The following is a 6,307-nucleotide window of genomic DNA, read 5'->3' as shown; positions in this document are numbered from 1 at the left end:
ATTATAGATGCAGGCAGCTGACTTCGAGGACACCAGTGCTTGTCAAAAATAAGAAAATCCTCAACACTCATAATACTTCATACTTCTAGCCAGACATCTTCATCAGCCTTCTACATACTAGAGAGAGAGAAACAAAATCATGTACAAAGAAAAAGGAATGATCGTTTTTTTTCATTTGCCTGCACCTTACCTCACATTCATAATTAATGTCTTTGCCAATGCTTAAAGTCGTTCGCTGTTTCACTTTTTGTTTTTAATAAATTTTAACTTTACCATATCTGGCGGCTTTTTCACCATGTACTTACACAAGACATGCATGTGTTGCTGTCATTCATGTCTACTTCCCTGAACAGCATTTTTCATACTATCATTTGCTACTTCTTCTAAAGTCTGTAGAATAATTTTATTGTACCTGTCAAACCTTGTATGGGGACGTATGTCTGTAAGAGCACAGAAGATTTGTGCACTTTTGTACCCTTTGTCTACACATCTCAGAGCATAAACAAGTTTAATATTTGTCTTATACACTCTCTGTTTAGTGGCGCCACAAGTATAACCACATTTGCTTATATCACAAAAGTTACAAACAATTCTTAATTTTGATGCAAAACATGTTCTAGCACATATCTCCTCAAATACGTTCACACCACTATTGCCACATTCCTTACACTGCAAAGTTTTATTTAGTAGTTCAGATAGAACAGAGAGTTCAATAATAACACAACCTGAATCAACAGTAGGCATCTCTATGTTAGCAGCATTAATACTGCCAAGCCCATTGTCCAAATATTTCAGCTTTAGCTTCGAAGCACTCAGAGTAGTTGGAGCTGATTCAAGCGTTGTATGACGGTGTATTTCAGTATTAGCAGAGTTAATCCGTTTGGTGAACCAGTTTCGATAAAATTTACGTCGTTTAACGCCAAACTTCGTAATTATTCCCATTGCTTTCGAGGGGAATAAGAAACACACACACAATTATTTCGCTGTAAACAAAATATTTGTGCCAAAACAGCAGCAAACAAAGACTAAACTCTCTTTATAACCAAAAGATAAGCAACTGGAAAGCTTTTGCATGTTAGTCAACTTAAGGGACTAAAACGTCATAAAAACTAAACAAATGAGAGAAAAATTGTATTTTTAACAGAGCTGACTATGTGGTATGGGGATGCCGTTGTGCGTGCAGCCACTTTTAAATTCCTCTAATTTTCGTAATTTCTGTGGTCCATTTTCATGGGAGTAAACTTTTTCTCGTTCAGAAAACTACAGAGCAGTTTTTAAGACAAAAATTAAAAAAATCGATTTTTTTGATGGTTATTAACATACAAGTTCCCTTAATATGAGAATCACTGAGAGCAACTGCTGAAACAGACTGCAATGTTAAGTAGTAATCTGCAAAATAAGGCAGCACTCGTTTTTTGATCTCAACCTTTGAAATGTTCAACATGTCCAACATAGCCATAAAGCCTTTACACTACTGTATGGGTTTAATAACGCCTTCAGCACATCTACTTGTCTGCAGAAGCAGCTCACAAGCTCATTTCTAACTGCAAAAAAATGGGGCAGACAACTAGAGCAAAACCAGAGTGACCAATAGACATGAAAACCAGCGATCTCCCAGGTGACAGCAGCATGGACAAACGCGAAAAAGCCATAGAAAAATCATAAAATGCAACAGAAATATTCATCACATAATCCGCAACTAGAATCCCGAGATGTCATCAGAAATGTCAGCACAACAAAAAAGGCAAATCAAACAATGTAACATAGTTTATACATAGTTTGATAAGCCTCGTAATGATTATTGACCCCATAGCTAATGATTTGCTCTACAGGGCCTCCTTTGCTTTGTCATATCATATTCTTCTGTCTCCATGCCCTATACCTTGAAGAACAAAACTGCTGATCAACTGAGGCTCCCACCGTTAAGGCAAGTTCTTCTGCGCTAAATCACAACACTCGCCTCCAGATGTCGGATATTAGTGATGAAACTCAGCACATCCCCACAGAAATGGAACTTATTCTTGTAGTCTTTCCACATCCGAAATGAGCTTGATAAATCCCTATGGAGCCCAAATATTAAGTTTTGTTGCAGTCATGTACTAGCTACCGAAATAAATCTGCATCCACTTGCTGGCTACGGCCTCTCTTCTACCCCTGACGAGGGACAACAACTGACTTGATTCCAAGAGTTCCTAGCAATCACTGAAATTTCTAAGATCCATGCTTTTCGCTTATCACTGCTGTAGGTATAGTTTGTTTAGCATCTTGCTGCACTCATGTACCTTTACGCTGATCTAACCTCCTGTGCTCCTAAAAGCACTACCCTACAACATGCTGGGTTCTGAAAAGCTGCGGTAACTCTGTCACCATAAACATCAGAAAAGTTCTCATGGTGTCAGAGAAAACCGTCACATCAAGTCCAGGACACCTGACAAAAGTGGATTCCTACCATTAATGGCTTCAAAGGAAGGTATGCAACTTGCCTACCAACCTCAGACTGTAGATTGCTAGAGTGAAAGAAAGTGGCGGGAGAAGAAATTAACGGTGAATAGATATTTTAAAAAATTCTTTTACATATTTTTGGGATTATGTGGAGGAAGCGATAGAGAGCAAGAGACAGATGAATTTGATATAAGGGAAAAAAACCTTAAAAAAGTAACTTAAAGGAAAACTAACTCAGTTTCAATATTTTTCTGTCGCCAATGACCTTTCTCGCGTCCGTCGGCCGTCGTAATTTAATTTATTATTTACTACAGAAATTGATTGGTAATGGTGATAGTTGCCGACGTACGTGGTGGGCCTTAATCAAAATGATATTTCATTCAGTTTTGATTTACAATTCAATGCTTTTGTGTTGTCTCTTTTTTAACAATATTAATCTTCAATGGTAATTTTTTGTTACGTTAATGACGTAAGACTCGCTGAATCTTAAAACATGAACATATAAGTTGAACAATGGTATAAAATTTTCATATTAATTACCTCGGCTAGTCAGTTGACTTTAAAGCAAAAACGTCTTTAGTTATTAATTACAATTGCAGCCCTTACACGCGCGAGAGTATTTTTTCTTACTTCCGTTAACCACTGCATTGTAGTCGGAGTCCTGGCTCTGGCTCTCAGCTGTTGTACGGAAAATAAGAATCTTAAAGCTACGTATTTTCAGCAACGTCGGGCGGCTGTGGAGAAAAATGTATCTGAAATTAATAGCGGGCGAGTTTTTCACTTCTGCTAATTTTTATGAGTTAATATCGCCACGTAATGGCGTCGTTGGCTGCATCGGCCGCTGCGATTGTTGCACTGAAAATTACTCGAATGCAGGTTAATTCAAGGAAGGCGGACATGAAATCAGGATCACCTCTTACAAATGGTTCAAATGGCTCTGAGCACTATGGGACTTAACTTCTAAGGTCATCAGTCCCCTAGAACTTAGAACTACTTAAACCTAACTAACCTAAGGACATCACACACATCCATGGCCGAGGCAGGATTCGAACCTGCGACCGTAGCCGTCACCTCTTACAAATTAAAATTAAAAAATAATATTAAATCAATATATTACCTACATCTACATTTATACTCCGCAAGCCACCCAATGGTGTGTGGCGGAGGGCACTTTACGTGCCATTGTCATTACCTCCCTTTTCTGTTCCAGTCACGTATGGTTCGCGGGAAGAACAACTGCCGGAAAGCCTCCGTGCGCGCTCGCATCTCTCTAATTTTACATTCGTGATCTCCTTGGGAGGTATAAGTAGGGGGAAGCAATATATTTGATACCTCGTCCAGAAACGCACCCTCTCGAAACCTGGACAGCAAGCTACACAGCGACGCAGAGCGCCTCTCTTGCAGAGTCTGCCACTTGAGTTTGCTAAACATCTCCGTAACGCTATCACGCTTACCAAATAACCCTGTGACGAAACGCGCCGCTCTTCTTAGTACAAATATGCTTACATTTGCCAGCATTCGCAAGATGTCCGTCTACATGCAACCAAGACAAGAGAAGAAGAGAAGAAGTGAAGACGACTAAAAATTTACAAAAGAACGCATCTTGTCGTCTCTTTAAATCATTTTGTTTTGATTGTATCTTTGTATTTCTTTGCCCTCGAAACTTACACAGAGAAATTATTATGATACGGATATATGATGTTCAATTTTTAAATGTCTCTTCTTTATAAATACTGTTTTTAAGTATTTTCTTAGTATTTCACTGGGGACGGCATATTGCCCCCCGAAATGTTTATGTCATAAAAATGTTCGTGTTAATTCCTTTTTTGACATAAATATTTCCTATTTCATGTCAATATTCACACACACGCTGTTTTTTTCTTTCACAGTCTAAATATGTCACATCGTATGTTTTAGTCACTCTACTTAGTGATGTTTGTTGCACACAAAGTAATACAGATGGAATTATTTACATAACAATATAATTTACAATTGGTTACGAATATAGTCATGTGCTAAGGAAAAGGACATAGAATACAATTATTTTGACAATTGAGTTATGACAGTTACATTTGAACAGTTATTTTGGCTGCTTCTTTTTGTGGTTGCAGCTTATGTAGTGTTCGAAGGTACACAGCTACGAGTTAGTCTGTAATTCTTGCAGTCCCAGGGGTGTTAACTGCTCGCTCCCCATTTGACGCGGTCGTAGGGAAACCCTGGAAGAAAACCTCAGCGGAGCGACAGACTAACCGCTTTGGTTACTTTCACTTAATTCCTTTTGGGATGTCATTGGAGTACAGGATGTGCATATGTTACGAGCAATTTTTCGTTGCACTATGCAAAGAAATGAGGTCATTATAACACTTAATATATCAAAGTTATTGATTGCAGTGTCGCTGATGATCTACTCCGCGACGCTTAGCTCGCGATGGTGCCGGTTGGTGTGTTCGGCGTTCGCGCGGCTGCGGAGAGGTCAACGCCCACTCGACGCCAGCGTGTCTCTCGCCGTCGTGGAACGTCAGAATCAGCTGATCGGCTGCACAGTTCGCGAAGCGCTTCTGTTTCGGCCAGGAGTGGCGGAGTAGGATAGTATTCCTCCCCCCCCCCCCCCCCCCCACCCCACCCTCTCCGCGCTTGTTAGTCAGCTCTGCTACGCATCTTCGACGTAGTACATGAAACATACACGCAACCAACATAATATTTCCCTCCCGCTGTAGATGGTTACGCTTGTGGGAAAGAAGCATTTATCAGTGCGGCAGTTGATGTTAAGTTTTCGCCAGTTTCCGAGTGTCAAGCCACCATTGTCTTGCAGAGTAAATGGTTCAAATGGCTCTGAGCACTATGCGACTTAACTACTGAGGTCATCAGTCGCCTAGAACTTAGAACTAATTCAACCTAACTAACCTAAGGACATCACATGCATCCATGCCCGAGGCAGGATTCGAACCTGCGACCGTAGCGGTCGCTCGGCTCCAGACTGTAGCGCCTAGAACCGCACGGCCACTCCGGCCGGCTCTTGAAGAATACATGACATGGATCTTCTCCCATGAATTCAGTTTTGATGCGACACTGTTTTCATTACACGTCAGTTTCTGTTTTGATAAATTATTTATGTTTTCGCCGCACTCGCAGGCACTGGTGAGAGTCCCAATACGAGCCTAGCACAAGCATTCGCAATTTCTGCGGTCGCTGTTTTGCGACAGTCCCCGCATCGCATTCCAATCTCGCATTATTGTACACATTGAAATTACAGTCTGTCCCAAAAATATTGTCCGTGGGTTTACTTCACGTTATCAGTTTACATTTATAAGCAAATTTACAGTTTTTCGTGCGTAATATTGGCGTTTGGCGTCTTAAGGGCTGTTGAACGTTCAATACTAGCACTTCACTATCCGTATTCACAGTTTCACCTTCACACTTTTTCACACTGCTTAAAGTAACTGTTTCGATTAGTTCACAAACACTAATGTATTTAATTCAGTCTGAACTGGATTTTGGTTCGTGCTGGATTTTACCAGTCTCTCGCGCTAATTACATCGTTCCATTTTCCACTTACAGAGTTGTACTTGCCTTTAGACTTTGGACTATACAATTGTATTTCCGTCTCATCTGAGGTAAGGCCCCAAGTCATGTCTGCCTACTCACTGCGTACTTGCCCTTCAGAGCCAGGTTCGACTTTACAAAACTTTGCCTATCGCATTATTTTACACATTTTGTAATCCAGGCCTAGCGTGCAAGTTTCTAGATTAGTGTTAGAGTTGTGACTTCTGTTTACATGACAAATTCGTGCAAATCTCTGCCTTAGCAGATGGCATTATATTTTAACAGTGCTTCGCGTTAATCGCGTTCACTGATTTACATTGTA

The sequence above is a fragment of the Schistocerca piceifrons genome, chromosome 2, assembly GCF_021461385.2.
Source record: "Schistocerca piceifrons isolate TAMUIC-IGC-003096 chromosome 2, iqSchPice1.1, whole genome shotgun sequence".
Classification (NCBI taxonomy): domain Eukaryota; kingdom Metazoa; phylum Arthropoda; class Insecta; order Orthoptera; family Acrididae; genus Schistocerca; species Schistocerca piceifrons.
The sequence above is the reverse complement of the archived record's forward strand: the minus strand, read 5'-3'. Positions refer to the sequence as shown.